The sequence below is a fragment of the Pristiophorus japonicus genome, chromosome 3 (genome assembly GCF_044704955.1).
Source record: "Pristiophorus japonicus isolate sPriJap1 chromosome 3, sPriJap1.hap1, whole genome shotgun sequence".
Taxonomy (NCBI): Eukaryota; Metazoa; Chordata; class Chondrichthyes; family Pristiophoridae; genus Pristiophorus; species Pristiophorus japonicus.
Window position 1 is genome coordinate 324,714,560 of NC_091979.1, and position 23,855 is coordinate 324,738,414.

Genomic DNA, 23,855 nt, shown 5'->3' on the forward strand with positions numbered 1-23,855 from the left:
GGGACATAGAGACACTGAGACACAGAGACACTTGGACACTGGGACACTGAGACACTGAGACACTGAGACACTGAGACACAGAGACACAGAGACACTAGGACACTGGGACACTGGGACACTGAGACACTGAGACACAGATACACTAGGACACTGGGACACTGGGACATAGAGACACTGAGACACTAGGACACTGGGACACTGGGACACTGAGACACTGAGACACAGAGACACTAGGACACTGGGACACTGGGACACTGAGACACTGAGACAGTAGGACACTGGGACACTGGGACACTGAGACACAGAGACACTAGGACACTAGGACACTGAGACACTGTGACACTGAGACACTGAGACACAGAGACACAGAGACACTAGGACACTGGGACACTGGGACACTGAGACACAGAGACACTAGGACACTAGGACACTGGGACACTGTGACACTGAGACACTGAGACACAGAGACACAGAGACACTAGGACACTAGGACACTGGGACACTGTGACACTGAGACACTGAGACACAGAGACACTAGGACACTGGGACACTGGGACACTGAGGCACTGAGACACAGAGACACTAGGACACTGGGACACTGGGACACTGAGACACTGAGGCACTAGGACACTGGGACACTGAGACACTGAGACACAGAGACACAGAGACACTAGGACACTAGGACACTGGGACACTGGGACACTGAGACACAGAGACACTAGGACACTGGGACACTGGGACACTGAGACACAGAGACACTAGGACACTGGGACACTGGGACACTGAGACACTGAGACACAGAGACACTTGGACACTGGGACACTGAGACACTGAGACACTGAGACACAGATACACTAGGACACTGGGACACTGGGACACTGAGACACTGAGACAGTAGGACACTGGGACACTGGGACACTGAGACACAGAGACACTAGGACACTAGGACACTGAGACACTGTGACACTGAGACACTGAGACACAGAGACACTAGGACACTGGGACACTGGGACACTGAGACACTGAGACACAGATACACTAGGACACTGGGACACTGGGACATAGAGACACTGAGACACTGAGACACAGAGACACAGAGACACTAGGACACTAGGACACTGGGACACTGTGACACTGAGACACTGAGACACAGAGACACTAGGACACTGGGACACTGGGACACTGAGGCACTGAGACACAGAGACACTAGGACACTGGGACACTGGGACACTGAGACACTAGGACACTGGGACACTGAGACACTGAGACACAGAGACACAGAGACAATAGGACACTGGGACACTGGGACACTGGGACACTGAGACACAGAGACACTAGGACACTGGGACACTGGGACACTGAGACACTGAGACACAGAGACACTTGGACACTGGGACACTGAGGCACTGAGACACTGAGACACAGATACACTAGGACACTGGGACACTGGGACACTGAGACACTGAGACAGTAGGACACTGGGACACTGGGACACTGAGACACAGAGACACTAGGACACTAGGACACTGAGACACTGTGACACTGAGACACTGAGACACAGAGACACAGAGACACTAGGACACTGGGACACTGGGACACTGAGACACTGAGACACAGATACACTAGGACACTGGAACACTGGGACATAGAGACACTGAGACACAGAGACACTTGGACACTGGGACACTGAGACACTGAGACACTGAGACACAGATACACTAGGACACTGGGACACTGGGACACTGAGACACTGAGACAGTAGGACACTGGGACACTGGGACACTGAGACACAGAGACACTAGGACACTAGGACACTGAGACACTGTGACACTGAGACACTGAGACACAGAGACACAGAGACACTAGGACACTGGGACACTGGGACACTGAGACACTGAGACACAGATACACTAGGACACTGGGACACTGGGACATAGAGACACTGAGACACTAGGACACTGGGACACTGGGACACTGAGACACTGAGACACAGAGACACTAGGACACTGGGACACTGGGACACTGAGACACTGAGACAGTAGGACACTGGGACACTGGGACACTGAGACACAGAGACACTAGGACACTAGGACACTGAGACACTGTGACACTGAGACACTGAGACACAGAGACACAGAGACACAGAGACACTAGGACACTGGGACACTGGGACACTGAGACACAGAGACACTAGGACACTAGGACACTGGGACACTGTGACACTGAGACACTGAGACACAGAGACACAGAGACACTAGGACACTAGGACACTGGGACACTGTGACACTGAGACACTGAGACACAGAGACACTAGGACACTGGGACACTGGGACACTGAGGCACTGAGACACAGAGACACTAGGACACTGGGACACTGGGACACTGAGACACTGAGACACTAGGACACTGGGACACTGAGACACTGAGACACAGAGACACAGAGACACTAGGACACTAGGACACTGGGGCACTGGGACACTGAGACACAGAGACACTAGGACACTGGGACACTGGGACACTGAGACACAGAGACACTAGGACACTGGGACACTGGGACACTGAGACACTGAGACACAGAGACACTTGGACACTGGGACACTGAGACACTGAGACACTGAGACACAGATACACTAGGACACTGGGACACTGGGACACTGAGACACTGAGACAGTAGGACACTGGGACACTGGGACACTGAGACACAGAGACACTAGGACACTAGGACACTGAGACACTGTGACACTGAGACACTGAGACACAGAGACACTAGGACACTGGGACACTGGGACACTGAGACACTGAGACACAGATACACTAGGACACTGGGACACTGGGACATAGAGACACTGAGACACTAGGACACTGGGACACTGGGACACTGAGACACTGAGACACAGAGACACTAGGACACTGGGACACTGGGACACTGAGACACTGAGACAGTAGGACACTGGGACACTGGGACACTGAGACACAGAGACACTAGGACACTAGGACACTGAGACACTGTGACACTGAGACACTGAGACACAGAGACACAGAGACACTAGGACACTGGGACACTGGGACACTGAGACACAGAGACACTAGGACACTAGGACACTGGGACACTGTGACACTGAGACACTGAGACACAGAGACACAGAGACACTAGGACACTAGGACACTGGGACACTGTGAAACTGAGACACTGAGACACAGAGACACTAGGACACTGGGACACTGGGACACTGAGGCACTGAGACACAGAGACACTAGGACACTGGGACACTGGGACACTGAGACACTGAGGCACTAGGACACTGGGACACTGAGACACTGAGACACAGAGACACAGAGACACTAGGACACTAGGACACTGGGACACTGGGACACTGAGACACAGAGACACTAGGACACTGGGACACTGGGACACTGAGACACAGAGACACTAGGACACTGGGACACTGGGACACTGAGACACTGAGACACAGAGACACTTGGACACTGGGACACTGAGACACTGAGACACTGAGACACAGATACACTAGGACACTGGGACACTGGGACACTGAGACACTGAGACAGTAGGACACTGGGACACTGGGACACTGAGACACAGAGACACTAGGACACTAGGACACTGAGACACTGTGACACTGAGACACTGAGACACAGAGACACAGAGACACTAGGACACTGGGACACTGGGACACTGAGACACTGAGACACAGATACACTAGGACACTGGAACACTGGGACATAGAGACACTGAGACACAGAGACACTTGGACACTGGGACACTGAGACACTGAGACACTGAGACACAGATACACTAGGACACTGGGACACTGGGACACTGAGACACTGAGACAGTAGGACACTGGGACACTGGGACACTGAGACACAGAGACACTAGGACACTAGGACACTGAGACACTGTGACACTGAGACACTGAGACACAGAGACACAGAGACACTAGGACACTGGGACACTGGGACACTGAGACACTGAGACACAGATACACTAGGACACTGGGACACTGGGACATAGAGACACTGAGACACTAGGACACTGGGACACTGGGACACTGAGACACTGAGACACAGAGACACTAGGACACTGGGACACTGGGACACTGAGACACTGAGACAGTAGGACACTGGGACACTGGGACACTGAGACACAGATACACTAGGACACTAGGACACTGAGACACTGTGACACTGAGACACTGAGACACAGAGACACAGAGACACAGAGACACTAGGACACTGGGACACTGGGACACTGAGACACAGAGACACTAGGACACTAGGACACTGGGACACTGTGACACTGAGACACTGAGACACAGAGACACAGAGACACTAGGACACTAGGACACTGGGACACTGTGACACTGAGACACTGAGACACAGAGACACTAGGACACTGGGACACTGGGACACTGAGGCACTGAGACACAGAGACACTAGGACACTGGGACACTGGGACACTGAGACACTGAGACACTAGGACACTGGGACACTGAGACACTGAGACACAGAGACACAGAGGCACTAGGACACTAGGACACTGGGGCACTGGGACACTGAGACACAGAGACACTAGGACACTGGGACACTGGGACACTGAGACACAGAGACACTAGGACACTGGGACACTGGGACACTGAGACACTGAGACACAGAGACACTTGGACACTGGGACACTGAGACACTGAGACACTGAGACACAGATACACTAGGACACTGGGACACTGGGACACTGAGACACTGAGACAGTAGGACACTGGGACACTGGGACACTGAGACACAGAGACACTAGGACACTAGGACACTGAGACACTGTGACACTGAGACACTGAGACACAGAGACACTAGGACACTGGGACACTGGGACACTGAGACACTGAGACACAGATACACTAGGACACTGGGACACTGGGACATAGAGACACTGAGACACTGAGACACAGAGACACAGAGACACTAGGACACTAGGACACTGGGACACTGTGACACTGAGACACTGAGACACAGAGACACTAGGACACTGGGACACTGGGACACTGAGGCACTGAGACACAGAGACACTAGGACACTGGGACACTGGGACACTGAGACACTGAGACACTAGGACACTGGGACACTGAGACACTGAGACACAGAGACACAGAGACACTAGGACACTGGGACACTGGGACACTGAGACACAGAGACAATAGGACACTGGGACACTGGGACACTGGGACACTGAGACACAGAGACACTAGGACACTGGGACACTGGGACACTGAGACACTGAGACACAGAGACACTTGGACACTGGGACACTGAGACACTGAGACACTGAGACATAGATACACTAGGACACTGGGACACTGGGACACTGAGACACTGAGACAGTAGGACACTGGGACACTGGGACACTGAGACACAGAGACACTAGGACACTAGGACACTGAGACACTGTGACACTGAGACACTGAGACACAGAGGCACAGAGACACTAGGACACTGGGACACTGGGAAACTGAGACACTGAGACACAGATACACTAGGACACTGGAACACTGGGACATAGAGACACTGAGACACAGAGACACTTGGACACTGGGACACTGAGACACTGAGACACTGAGACACAGATACACTAGGACACTGGGACACTGGGACACTGAGACACTGAGACAGTAGGACACTGGGACACTGGGACACTGAGACACAGAGACACTAGGACACTAGGACACTGAGACACTGTGACACTGAGACACTGAGACACAGAGACACAGAGACACTAGGACACTGGGACACTGGGACACTGAGACACTGAGACACAGATACACTAGGACACTGGGACACTGGGACATAGAGACACTGAGACACTAGGACACTGGGACACTGGGACACTGAGACACTGAGACACAGAGACACTAGGACACTGGGACACTGAGACACTGAGACAGTAGGACACTGGGACACTGGGACACTGAGACACAGAGACACTAGGACACTAGGACACTGAGACACTGTGACACTGAGACACTGAGACACAGAGACACTAGGACACTGGGACACTGGGACACTGAGACACTGAGACATAGATACACTAGGACACTGGGACACTGGGACATAGAGACACTGAGACACTAGGACACTGGGGCACTGGGACACTGAGACACTGAGACACTGAGACACTAGGACACTGGGACACTGGGACACTGGGACACTGAGACACAGAGACACTAGGACACTGGGACACTGGGACACTGAGACACTGAGACACGAGGACACTGGGACACTGGGACACTGAGACACTGAGACACAGAGACACTGGGACAATGGGACACTGGGACACTGAGACACTGAGACACATATACACTAGGACACTGGGACGCTGGGACACTGAGACACTGAGACACTAGGACACTGGGACACTGAGACACTGAGACACTGAGACACAGAGACACTAGGACACTAGGACACTGGGACACTGGGACACTGAGACACAGAGACACTAGGACACTGGGACACTGGGACACTGGGACACTGAGACACAGAGACACTAGGACACTGGGACACTGGGACACTGAGACACTGAGACACTAGGACACTGGGACACTGAGACACTGAGAAACAGAGACACTAGGACACTAGGACACTGGGACACTGGGACACTGAGACACAGAGACACTAGAACACTGGGACACTGGGACACTGGGACACTGAGACACAGAGAAACTGGGACACTGGGACACTGGGGCACTGAGACACTGAGACACTAGGACACTGGGACACTGAGACACTGAGACACAGATGCACTAGGACACTGGGACACTGGGACACTGGGACACTGAGACACTGAGACACTAGGACACTAGGACACTGGGACACTGGGACACTGAGACACAGAGACACTAGGACACTGGGACACTGGGACACTGAGACACTGAGACACAGAGACACTAGGACACTGGGACACTGGTTCACTGAGACACTGAGACACTAGGACACTGGGACACTGAGACACTGAGACACAGAGACACTAGGACACTAGGACACTGGGACACTGGTACACTGAGACACAGAGACACTAGGACACTGGGACACTGAGACACTGAGACACAGAGACACTAGGACACTGGGACACTGGGACACTGAGACACAGAGACACTAGGACACTAGGACACTGGGACACTGTGACACTGAGACACTGAGACACTAGGACACTGGGACACTGAGACACTGAGACACTGAGACACTGGGACACTAGGACACTGGGACACTGTGACACTGAGACACTGAGACACTTGGACACTGGGACACTGAGACACTGAGACACTGAGACACAGAGACACTAGGACACTAGGACACTAGGACGGTGGGACACTGGGGCACTGGGACACTGAGACACAGAGACACTAGGACACTGGGACACTGGGACACTGAGACACAGAGACACTAGGACACTAGGACACTGGGACACTGTGACACTGAGACACTGAGACACAGAGACACAGAGACACTAGGACACTAGGACACTGGGACACTGTGACACTGAGACACTGAGACACAGAGACACTAGGACACTGGGACACTGGGACACTGAGACACAGAGACACTAGGACACTAGGACACTGGGACACTGTGACACTGAGACACTGAGACACTAGGACACTGGGACACTGAGACACTGAGACACTGAGACACTGGGACACTAGGACACTGGGACACTGTGACACTGAGACACTGAGACACTTGGACACTGGGACACTGAGACACTGAGACACTGAGACACAGAGACACTAGGACACTAGGACACTAGGACGGTGGGACACTGGGGCACTGGGACACTGAGACACAGAGACACTAGGACACTGGGACACTGGGACACTGAGACACAGAGACACTAGGACACTAGGACACTGGGACACTGTGACACTGAGACACTGAGACACAGAGACACAGAGACACTAGGACACTAGGACACTGGGACACTGTGACACTGAGACACTGAGACACAGAGACACTAGGACACTGGGACACTGGGACACTGAGGCACTGAGACACAGAGACACTAGGACACTGGGACACTGGGACACTGAGACACTGAGACACTAGGACACTGGGACACTGAGAGACTGAGACACAGAGACACAGAGACACTAGGACACTAGGACACTGGGACACTGGGACACTGAGACACAGAGACACTAGGACACTGGGACACTGGGACACTGAGACACAGAGACACTAGGACACTGGGACACTGGGACACTGAGACACTGAGACACAGAGACACTTGGACACTGGGACACTGAGACACTGAGACACTGAGACACTGAGACACAGATACACTAGGACACTGGGACACTGGGACACTGAGACACTGAGACAGTAGGACACTGGGACACTGGGACACTGAGACACAGAGACACTAGGACACTAGGACACTGAGACACTGTGACACTGAGACACTGAGACACAGAGACACTAGGACACTGGGACACTGGGACACTGAGACACTGAGACACAGATACACTAGGACACTGGGACACTGGGACATAGAGACACTGAGACACTGAGACACAGAGACACAGAGACACTAGGACACTAGGACACTGGGACACTGTGACACTGAGACACTGAGACACAGAGACACTAGGACACTGGGACACTGGGACACTGAGGCACTGAGACACAGAGACACTAGGACACTGGGACACTGGGACACTGAGACACTGAGACACTAGGACACTGGGACACTGAGACACTGAGACACAGAGACACTAGGACACTGGGACACTGGGACACTGAGACACAGAGACACTAGGACACTGGGACACTGGGACACTGGGACACTGAGACACAGAGACACTAGGACACTGGGACACTGGGACACTGAGACACTGAGACACAGAGACACTTGGACACTGGGACACTGAGACACTGAGACACTGAGACACAGATACACTAGGACACTGGGACACTGGGACACTGAGACACTGAGACAGTAGGACACTGGGACACTGGGACACTGAGACACAGAGACACTAGGACACTAGGACACTGAGACACTGTGACACTGAGACACTGAGACACAGAGACACAGAGACACTAGGACACTGGGACACTGGGACACTGAGACACTGAGACACAGATACACTAGGACACTGGAACACTGGGACATAGAGACACTGAGACACAGAGACACTTGGACACTGGGACACTGAGACACTGAGACACTGAGACACAGATACACTAGGACACTGGGACACTGGGACACTGAGACACTGAGACAGTAGGACACTGGGACACTGGGACACTGAGACACAGAGACACTAGGACACTAGGACACTGAGACACTGTGACACTGAGACACTGAGACACAGAGACACAGAGACACTAGGACACTGGGACACTGGGACACTGAGACACTGAGACACAGATACACTAGGACACTGGGACACTGGGACATAGAGACACTGAGACACTAGGACACTGGGACACTGGGACACTGAGACACTGAGACACAGAGACACTAGGACACTGGGACACTGGGACACTGAGACACTGAGACAGTAGGACACTGGGACACTGGGACATGAGACACAGAGACACTAGGACACTAGGACACTGAGACACTGTGACACTGAGACACTGAGACACAGAGACACAGAGACACTAGGACACTGGGACACTGGGACACTGAGACACTGAGACATAGATACACTAGGACACTGGGACACTGGGACATAGAGACACTGAGACACTAGGACACTGGGACACTGGGACACTGAGACACTGAGACACTGAGACACTAGGACACTGGGACACTGGGACACTGGGACACTGAGACACAGAGACACTAGGACACTGGGACACTGGGACACTGAGACACTGAGACACAGAGACACTGGGACACTGGGACACTGAGACACTGAGACACAGAGACACTGGGACAATGGGACACTGGGACACTGAGACACTGAGACACTAGGACACTGGGACACTGGGACACTGGGACACTGAGGCACAGAGACACTAGGACACTAGGACACTGGGACTTGAGACACTGAGACACAGAGACACAAGGACACTGGGACACTGGGACACTGAGACACTGAGACACTGAGACACAGAGACACGAGGACACTGGGACACTGAGACACTGAGACACAGAGACACGAGGACACTGGGACACTGGGACACTGGGACACTGAGACACAGAGACACAAGGACACTGGGACACTGGGACACTGAGACACTGAGACACTGAGACACTGAGACACTGAGACACAGAGACACTAGGACACTGGGACACTGGGACACTGGGACACTGAGACACAGAGACACAAGGACACTGGGACACTGGGACACTGAGACACTGAGACACTGAGACACTGAGACACTGAGACACTGAGACGCAGATACACTAGGACACTGAGACACTGAGACACAGAGACACTAGGACACTGAGACACTGAGACACAGAGACACAAGGACACTGGGACACTGGGGCACTGAGACACTGAGACATTGAGACACTGAGACACTGAGACACAGAGACACTAGGACACTGGGACACTGGGACACTGAGACACTGAGACACTAGGACACTGGGACACTGGGACACTGGGACACTGAGACACAGAGACACTGGGACACTGGGACACTGGGCCACTTAGACACTGAGACACTAGGACACTTGGACACTGGGACACTGGGACACTGAGACACAGAGACACAAGGACACTGGGACACTGGGACACTGAGACACTGAGACACTGAGACACTGAGACACTGAGACACAGAGACACTAGGACACTGAGACACTGAGACACAGAGACCCAGAGACACTAGGACACTGTGACACTGAGACACAGAGACACTAGGACACTGGGACACTGGGACACTGAGACACTGAGACACTAGGACACTAGGACACTGGGACACTGAGAAACTGAGACACAGAGACACTAGCACACTGGGACACTGGGACACTGAGACACTGAGACACAGAGACACTAGGACACTGGGACACTGGGACACTGAGACACAGAGACACTAGGACACTGGGACACTGAGACACAGAGACACTAGGAGACTGGGACACTGGGACACTGAGACACTGAGACACTAGGACACTAGGACACTGGGACACTGAAACACTGAGACACAGAGACACTAGGACACTGGGACACTGGGACACTGAGACACTGAGACACAGAGACACTAGTACACTGGGACACTGGGACACTGAGACACTGAGACACAGAGACACTAGGACACTGGGACACTGGGACACTGAGACACTGAGACACAGAGACACTAGAACACTGGGACACTGAGTCACTGAGACACAGAGACACTAGGACACTGGGACACTGGGACACTGAGTCACTGATACACTAGGACACTGGGACACTGAGACACTGAGACACTGAGACACTGAGACACAGAGACACCAGGACACTGGGACACTGGGACACTGAGACACTGAGACACTGAGACACAGAGGCACTAGTACATTGGGACACTGGGACACTGAGACACTGAGACACAGAGACACTAGGACACTGGGACACTGGGACACTGAGACACTGAGATACAAAGACACTAGAACACTGGGACACTGGGACACTGAGACACTGAGACACAGAGACACTAGGACACTGGGACACTGGGATACTGAGACACTGAGACACTAGGACACTGGGACACTGAGACACTGAGACACTGAGACACTGAGACACTGAGACACAGAGACACTAGGACACTGGGACACTGGGACACTGAGACACTGAGACATTGAGACACTGAGACACTGAGACACAGAGACACTAGGACACTGGGACACTGGGACACTGAGAAACTGAGACACTGAGACACTAGGACACTGGGACACTGGGACACTGGGACACTGAGACACAGAGACACAAGGACACTGGGACACTGGGACACTGAGACACTGAGACACTGAGACACTGAGACACTGAGACACAGAGACACTAGGACACTGAGACACTGAGACACAGAGACACAGAGACACTAGGACACTGAGACACTGAGACACAGAGACACTAGGACAATGGGACACTTGGACACTGAGACACTGAGACACTAGGACATTGGACACTGGGACACTGAGAAACTGAGACACAGAGACACTAGGACACTGGGACACTGGGACACTGAGACACTGAGACACAGAGAAACTAGGACACTGGGACACTGGGACACTGAGACACAGAGACACTAGGACACTGAGACACTGAGGGACAGAGACACTAGGACACTGGGACAATGGGACACTGGGACACTGAGACACTGAGACACTAGGACACTGGGACACTGGGACACTGGGACACTGAGGCACAGATACACTAGGACACTAGGACACTGGGACACTGTGACACTGAGACACTGAGACACAGAGACACCAGGACACCGGGACACTGGGACACTGAGACACTGAGACACATATACACTAGGACACTGGGACGCTGGGACACTGAGACACTGAGACACTAGGACACTGGGACACTGAGACACTGAGACACTGAGACACAGAGACACTAGGACACTAGGACACTGGGACACTGGGACACTGAGACACAGAGACACTAGGACACTGGGACACTGGGACACTGGGACACTGGGACACTGAGACACAGAGACACTAGGACACTGGGACACTGGGACACTGAGACACTGAGACACTAGGACACTGGGACACTGAGACACAGAGACACTAGGACACTAGGACACTGGGACACTGGGACACTGAGACACAGAGACACAAGAACACTGGGACACTGGGACACTGGGACACTGAGACACAGAGAAACTGGGACACTGGGACACTGGGGCACTGAGACACTGAGACACTAGGACACTGGGACACTGAGACACTGAGACACAGAGACACTAGGACACTAGGACACTGGGACACTGGGACACTGAGACACAGATGCACTAGGGCACTGGGACACTGGGACACTGGGACACTGAGACACTGAGACACTAGGACACTAGGACACTGGGACACTGGGACACTGAGACACAGAGACACTAGGACACTGGGACACTGGGTCACTGAGACACTGAGACACAGAGACACTAGGACACTGGGACACTGGTTCACTGAGACACTGAGACACTAGGACACTGGGACACTGAGACACTGAGACACTGAGACACAGAGACACAAGGACACTAGGACACTGGGACACTGGGACACTGAGACACAGAGGCACGAGGACACTGGGACACTGAGACACTGAGACACAGAGACACTAGGACACAAGGACACTGGGACACTGTGACACTGAGACACTGAGACACTAGGACACTGGGACACTGAGACACTGAGACACTGAGACACTGGGACACTAGGACACTGGGACACTGTGACACTGAGACACTGAGACACTTGGACATTGGGACACTGAGACACTGAGACACTGAGACACAGAGACACTAGGACACTAGGACACTAGGACGGTGGGACACTGGGGCACTGGGACACTGAGACACAGAGACACTAGGACACTGGGACACTGGGACACTGAGACACAGAGACACTAGGACACTAGGACACTGGGACACTGTGACACTGAGACACTGAGACACAGAGACACAGAGACACTAGGACACTAGGACACTGGGACACTGGGACACTGAGACACTGAGACACAGAGACACTAGGACACTGGGACACTGGGACACTGAGGCACTGAGACACAGAGACACTAGGACACTGGGACACTGGGACACTGAGACACTGAGACACTGAGACACTAGGACACTGGGACACTGAGACACTGAGACACAGAGACACAGAGACACTAGGACACTAGGACACTGGGACACTGGGACACTGAGACACAGAGACACTAGGACACTGGGACACTGGGACACTGGGACACTGAGACACAGAGACACTAGGACACTGGGACACTGGGACACTGAGACACTGAGACACAGAGACACTTGGACACTGGGACACTGAGACACTGAGACACTGAGACACAGATACACTAGGACACTGGGACACTGGGACACTGAGACACTGAGACAGTAGGACACTGGGACACTGGGACACTGAGACACAGAGACACTAGGACACTAGGACACTGAGACACTGTGACACTGAGACACTGAGACACAGAGACACAGAGACACTAGGACACTGGGACACTGGGACACTGAGACACTGAGACACAGATACACTAGGACACTGGGACACTGGGACATAGAGACACTGAGACACTGAGACACAGAGACACAGAGACACTAGGACACTAGGACACTGGGACACTGTGACACTGAGACACTGAGACACAGAGACACTAGGACACTGTGACACTGGGACACTGAGGCACAGAGACACTAGGACACTGGGACACTGGGACACTGAGACACTGAGACACTGAGACACAGAGACACTAGAACACTGGGACACTGGGACACTGGGACACTGAGACACAGAGACACTAGGGCACTGGGACACTGGGACACTGAGACACTGAGACACAGAGACACTTGGACACTGGGACACTGAGACACTGAGACACTGAGACACAGATACACTAGGACACTGGGACACTGGGACACTGAGACACTGAGACAGTAGGACACTGGGACACTGGGACACTGAGACACAGAGACACAAGGACACTAGGACACTGAGACACTGTGACACTGAGACACTGAGACACAGAGACACAGAGACACTAGGACACTGGGTCACTGGGACACTGAGACACTGAGACACAGATACACTAGGACACTGGGACACTGGGACATAGAGACACTGAGACACTAGGACACTGGGACACTGGGACACTGAGACACTGAGACACAGAGACACCAGGACACTGGGACACTGGGACACTGAGACACTGAGACACTGAGACACAGAGGCACTAGTACATTGGGACACTGGGACACTGAGACACTGAGACACAGAGACACTAGGACACTGGGACACTGGGACACTGAGACACTGAGATACAGAGACACTAGAACACTGGGACACTGGGACACTGAGACACTGAGACACAGAGACACTAGGACACTGGGACACTGGGATACTGAGACACTGAGACACTAGGACACTGGGACACTGAGACACTGAGACACTGAGACACTGAGACACTAGGACACTGGGACACTGGGACACTGAGACACTGAGACATTGAGACACTGAGACACTGAGACACAGAGACACTAGGACACTGGGACACTGGGACACTGAGACACTGAGACACTAGGACACTGGGACACTGGGGCACTGGGACACTGAGACACAGAGACACAAGGACACTGGGACACTGGGACACTGAGACACTGAGACACTGAGACACTGAGACACTGAGACACAGAGACACTAGGACACTGAGACACTGAGACACAGAGACACAGAGACACTCGGACACTGAGACACTGAGACACAGAGACACTAGGACAATGGGACACTTGGACACTGAGACACTGAGACACTAGGACATTGGACACTGGGACACTGAGAAACTGAGACACAGAGACACTAGGACACTGGGACACTGGGACACTGAGACACTGAGACACAGAGACACTAGGACACTGGGACACTGAGGGACAGAGACACTAGGACACTGGGACAATGGGACACTGGGACACTGAGACACTGAGACACTAGGACACTGGGACACTGGGACACTGGGACACTGAGGCACAGATACACTAGGACACTAGGACACTGGGACACTGTGACACTGAGACACTGAGACACAGAGACACCAGGACACCGGGACACCGGGACACTGAGACACATATACACTAGGACACTGGGACGCTGGGACACTGAGACACTGAGACACTAGGACACTGAGACACTGAGACACTGAGACACAGAGACACTAGGACACTAGGACACTGGGACACTGGGACACTGAGACACAGAGACACTAGGACACTGGGACACTGGGACACTGGGACACTGAGACACAGAGACACTAGGACACTGAGACACTGGGACACTGAGACACTGAGACACTAGGACACTGGGACACTGAGACACTGAGACACAGAGACACTAGGACACTAGGACACTGGGACACTGGGACACTGAGACACAGAGACACTAGAACACTGGGACACTGGGACACTGGGACACTGAGACACAGAGAAACTGGGACACTGGGACACTGGGGCACTGAGACACTGAGACACTAGGACACTGGGACACTGAGACACTGAGACACTAGGACACTGGGACACTGAGACACTGAGACACAGAGACACTAGGACACTAGGACACTGGGACACTGGGACACTGAGACACAGAGACACTAGAACACTGGGACACTGGGACACTGGGACACTGAGACACAGAGAAACTGGGACACTGTGACACTGGGGCACTGAGACACTGAGACACTAGGACACTGGGACACTGAGACACTGAGACACAGAGACACTAGGACACTAGGACACTGGGACACTGGGACACTGAGACACAGATGCACTAGGACACTGGGACACTGGGACACTGGGACACTGAGACACTGAGACACTAGGACACTAGGACACTGGGACACTGGGACACTGAGACACAGAGACACTAGGACACTGGGACACTGGGACACTGAGACACTGAGACACAGAGACACTAGGACACTGGGACACTGGTTCACTGAGACACTGAGACACTAGGACACTGGGACACTGAGACACTGAGACACAGAGACACTAGGACACTAGGACACTGGGACACTGGTACACTGAGACACAGAGACACTAGGACACTGGGACACTGAGACACTGAGACACAGAGACACTAGGACACTGGGACACTGGGACACTGAGACACAGAGACACTAGGACACTAGGACACTGGGACACTGTGACACTGAGACACTGAGACACTAGGACACTGGGACACTGAGACACTGAGACACTGAGACACTGGGACACTAGGACACTGGGACACTGTGACACTGAGACACTGAGACACTTGGACACTGGGACACTGAGACACTGAGACACTGAGACACAGAGACACTAGGACACTAGGACACTAGGACGGTGGGACACTGGGGCACTGGGACACTGAGACACAGAGACACTAGGACACTGGGACACTGGGACACTGAGACACTGAGACACAGAGACACTAGGACACTGGGACACTGGTTCACTGAGACACTGAGACACTAGGACACTGGGACACTGAGACACTGAGACACAGAGACACTAGGACACTAGGACACTGGGACACTGGTACACTGAGACACAGAGACACTAGGACACTGGGACACTGAGACACTGAGACACAGAGACACTAGGACACTGGGACACTGGGACACTGAGACACAGAGACACTAGGACACTAGGACACTGGGACACTGTGACACTGAGACACTGAGACACTAGGACACTGGGACACTGAGACACTGAGACACTGAGACACTGGGACACTAGGACACTGGGACACTGTGACACTGAGACACTGAGACACTTGGACACTGGGACACTGAGACACTGAGACACTGAGACACAGAGACACTAGGACACTAGGACACTAGGACGGTGGGACACTGGGGCACTGGGACACTGAGACACAGAGACACTAGGACACTGGGACACTGGGACACTGAGACACAGAGACACTAGGACACTAGGACACTGGGACACTGTGACACTGAGACACTGAGACACAGAGACACAGAGACACTAGGACACTAGGACACTGGGACACTGTGACACTGAGACACTGAGACACAGAGACACTAGGACACTGGGACACTGGGACACTGAGGCACTGAGACACAGAGACACTAGGACACTGGGACACTGGGACACTGAGACACTGAGACACTAGGACACTGGGACACTGAGACACTGAGACACAGAGACACAGAGACACTAGGACACTAGGACACTGGGACACTGGGACACTGAGACACAGAGACACTAGGACACTGGGACACTGGGACACTGAGACACAGAGACACTAGGACACTGGGACACTGGGACACTGAGACACTGAGACACAGAGACACTTGGACACTGGGACACTGAGACACTGAGACACTGAGACACAGATACACTAGGACACTGGGACACTGGGACACTGAGGCACTGAGACAGTAGGACACTGGGACACTGGGACACTGAGACACAGAGACACTAGGACACTAGGACACTGAGACACTGTGACACTGAGACACTGAGACACAGAGACACTAGGACACTGGGACACTGGGACACTGAGACACTGAGACACAGATACACTAGGACACTGGGACACTGGGACATAGAGACACTGAGACACTGAGACACAGAGACACAGAGACACTAGGACACTAGGACACTGGGACACTGTGACACTGAGACACTGAGACACAGAGACACTAGGACACTGGGACACTGGGACACTGAGGCACTGAGACACAGAGACACTAGGACACTGGGACACTGGGACACTGAGACACTGAGACACTAGGACACTGGGACACTGAGACACTGAGACACAGAGACACAGAGACACTAGGACACTGGGACACTGGGACACTGAGACACAGAGACAATAGGACACTGGGACACTGGGACACTGGGACACTGAGACACAGAGACACTAGGACACTGGGACACTGGGACACTGAGACACTGAGACACAGAGACACTTGGACACTGGGACACTGAGACACTGAGACACTGAGACACAGATACACTAGGACACTGGGACACTGGGACACTGAGACACTGAGACAGTAGGACACTGGGACACTGGGACACTGAGACACAGAGACACTAGGACACTAGGACACTGAGACACTGTGACACTGAGACACTGAGACACAGAGACACAGAGACACTAGGACACTGGGACACTGGGGCACTGAGACACTGAGACACAGATACACTAGGACACTGGAACACTGGGACATAGAGACACTGAGACAAAGAGACACTTGGACACTGGGACACTGAGACACTGAGACACTGAGACACAGATACACTAGGACACTGGGACACTGGGACACTGAGACACTGAGACAGTAGGACACTGGGACACTGGGACACTGAGACACAGAGACACTAGGACACTAGGACACTGAGACACTGTGACACTGAGACACTGAGACACAGAGACACAGAGACACTAGGACACTGGGACACTGGGACACTGAGACACTGAGACACAGATACACTAGGACACTGGGACACTGGGACATAGAGACACTGAGGCACTAGGACACTGGGACACTGGGACACTGAGACACTGAGACACAGAGACACTAGGACACTGGGACACTGGGACACTGAGACACTGAGACAGTAGGACACTGGGACACTGGGACACTGAGACACAGAGACACTAGGGCACTAGGACACTGAGACACTGTGACACTGAGACACTGAGACACAGAGACACAGAGACACTAGGACACTAGGACACTGGGACACTGTGACACTGAGACACTGAGACACAGAGACACAGAGACACTAGGACACTAGGACACTGGGACACTGTGACACTGAGACACTGAGACACAGAGACACTAGGACACTGGGACACTGGGACACTGAGGCACTGAGACACAGAGACACTAGGACACTGGGACACTGGGACACTGAGACACTGAGGCACTAGGACACTGGGACACTGAGACACTGAGACACAGAGACACAGAGACACTAGGACACTAGGACACTGGGACACTGGGACACTGAGACACAGAGACACTAGGACACTGGGACACTGGGACACTGAGACACAGAGACACTAGGACACTGGGACACTGGGACACTGAGACACTGAGACACAGAGACACTTGGACACTGGGACACTGAGACACTGAGACACTGAGACACAGATACACTAGGACACTGGGACACTGGGACACTGAGACACTGAGACAGTAGGACACTGGGACACTGGGACACTGAGACACAGAGACACTAGGACACTAGGACACTGAGACACTGTGACACTGAGACACTGAGACACAGAGACACAGAGACACTAGGACACTGGGACACTGGGACACTGAGACACTGAGACACAGATACACTAGGACACTGGGACACTGGGACATAGAGACACTGAGACACTAGGACACTGGGACACTGGGACACTGAGACACTGAGACACAGAGACACTAGGACACTGGGACACTGGGACACTGAGACACTGAGACAGTAGGACACTGGGACACTGGGACACTGAGACACAGAGACACTAGGACACTAGGACACTGAGACACTGTGACACTGAGACACTGAGACACAGAGACACAGAGACACTAGGACACTAGGACACTGGGACACTGTGACACTGAGACACTGAGACACAGAGACACAGAGACACTAGGACACTAGGACACTGGGACACTGTGACACTGAGACACTGAGACACAGAGACACTAGGACACTGGGACACTGGGACACTGAGGCACTGAGACACAGAGACACTAGGACACTGGGACACTGGGACACTGAGACACTGAGGCACTAGGACACTGGGACACTGAGACACTGAGACACAGAGACACAGAGACACTAGGACACTAGGACACTGGGACACTGGGACACTGAGACACAGAGACACTAGGACACTGGGACACTGGGACACTGAGACACAGAGACACTAGGACACTGGGACACTGGGACACTGAGACACTGAGACACAGAGACACTTGGACACTGGGACACTGAGACACTGAGACACTGAGACACAGATACACTAGGACACTGGGACACTGGGACACTGAGACACTGAGACAGTAGGACACTGGGACACTGGGACACTGAGACACAGAGACACTAGGACACTAGGACACTGAGACACTGTGACACTGAGACACTGAGACACAGAGACACTAGGACACTGGGACACTGGGACACTGAGACACTGAGACACAGATACACTAGGACACTGGGACACTGGGACATAGAGACACTGAGACACTGAGACACAGAGACACAGAGACACTAGGACACTAGGACACTGGGACACTGTGACACTGAGACACTGAGACACAAAGACACTAGGACACTGGGACACTGGGACACTGAGGCACTGAGACACAGAGACACTAGGACACTGGGACACTGGGACACTGAGACACTGAGACACTAGGACACTGGGACACTGAGACACTGAGACACAGAGACACAGAGACAATAGGACACTGGGACACTGGGACACTGGGACACTGAGACACAGAGACACTAGGACACTGGGACACTGGGACACTGAGACACTGAGACACAGAGACACTTGGACACTGGGACACTGAGACACTGAGACACTGAGACACAGATACACTAGGACACTGGGACACTGGGACACTGAGACACTGAGACAGTAGGACACTGGGACACTGGGACACTGAGACACAGAGACACTAGGACACTAGGACACTGAGACACTGTGACACTGAGACACTGAGACACAGAGACACAGAGACACTAGGACACTGGGACACTGGGACACTGAGACACTGAGACACAGATACACTAGGACACTGGAACACTGGGACATAGAGACACTGAGACACAGAGACACTTGGACACTGGGACACTGAGACACTGAGACACTGAGACACAGATACACTAGGACACTGGGACACTGGGACACTGAGACACTGAGACAGTAGGACACTGGGACACTGGGACACTGAGACACAGAGACACTAGGACACTAGGACACTGAGACACTGTGACACTGAGACACTGAGACACAGAGACACAGAGACACTAGGACACTGGGACACTGGGACACTGAGACACTGAGACACAGATACACTAGGACACTGGGACACTGGGACATAGAGACACTGAGACACTAGGACACTGGGACACTGGGACACTGAGACACTGAGACACAGAGACACTAGGACACTGGGACACTGGGACACTGAGACACTGAGACAGTAGGACACTGGGACACTGGGACACTGAGACACAGAGACACTAGGACACTAGGACACTGGGACACTGTGACACTGAGACACTGAGACACAGAGACACTAGGACACTGGGACACTGGGACACTGAGGCACTGAGACACAGAGACACTAGGACACTGGGACACTGGGACACTGAGACACTGAGGCACTAGGACACTGGGACACTGAGACACTGAGACACAGAGACACAGAGACACTAGGACACTAGGACACTGGGACACTGGGACACTGAGACACAGAGACACTAGGACACTGGGACACTGGGACACTGAGACACAGAGACACTAGGACACTGGGACACTGGGACACTGAGACACTGAGACACAGAGACACTTGGACACTGGGACACTGAGACACTGAGACACTGAGACACAGATACACTAGGACACTGGGACACTGGGACACTGAGACACTGAGACAGTAGGACACTGGGACACTGGGACACTGAGACACAGAGACACTAGGACACTAGGACACTGAGACACTGTGACACTGAGACACTGAGACACAGAGACACTAGGACACTGGGACACTGGGACACTGAGACACTGAGACACAGATACACTAGGACACTGGGACACTGGGACATAGAGACACTGAGACACTGAGACACAGAGACACAGAGACACTAGGACACTAGGACACTGGGACACTGTGACACTGAGACACTGAGACACAAAGACACTAGGACACTGGGACACTGGGACACTGAGGCACTGAGACACAGAGACACTAGGACACTGGGACACTGGGACACTGAGACACTGAGACACTAGGACACTGGGACACTGAGACACTGAGACACAGAGACACAGAGACAATAGGACACTGGGACACTGGGACACTGGGACACTGAGACACAGAGACACTAGGACACTGGGACACTGGGACACTGAGACACTGAGACACAGAGACACTTGGACACTGGGACACTGAGACACTGAGACACTGAGACACAGATACACTAGGACACTGGGACACTGGGACACTGAGACACTGAGACAGTAGGACACTGGGACACTGGGACACTGAGACACAGAGACACTAGGACACTAGGACACTGAGACACTGTGACACTGAGACACTGAGACACAGAGACACAGAGACACTAGGACACTGGGACACTGGGACACTGAGACACTGAGACACAGATACACTAGGACACTGGAACACTGGGACATAGAGACACTGAGACACAGAGACACTTGGACACTGGGACACTGAGACACTGAGACACTGAGACACAGATACACTAGGACACTGGGACACTGGGACACTGAGACACTGAGACAGTAGGACACTGGGACACTGGGACACTGAGACACAGAGACACTAGGACACTAGGACACTGAGACACTGTGACACTGAGACACTGAGACACAGAGACACAGAGACACTAGGACACTGGGACACTGGGACACTGAGACACTGAGACACAGATACACTAGGACACTGGGACACTGGGACATAGAGACACTGAGACACTAGGACACTGGGACACTGGGACACTGAGACACTGAGACACAGAGACACTAGGACACTGGGACACTGGGACACTGAGACACTGAGACAGTAGGACACTGGGACACTGGGACACTGAGACACAGAGACACTAGGACACTAGGACACTGAGACACTGTGACACTGAGACACTGAGACACAGAGACACAGAGACACAGAGACACTAGGACACTGGGACACTGGGACACTGAGACACAGAGACACTAGGACACTAGGACACTGGGACACTGTGACACTGAGACACTGAGACACAGAGACACAGAGACACTAGGACACTAGGACACTGGGACACTGTGACACTGAGACACTGAGACACAGAGACACTAGGACACTGGGACACTGGGACACTGAGGCACTGAGACACAGAGACACTAGGACACTGGG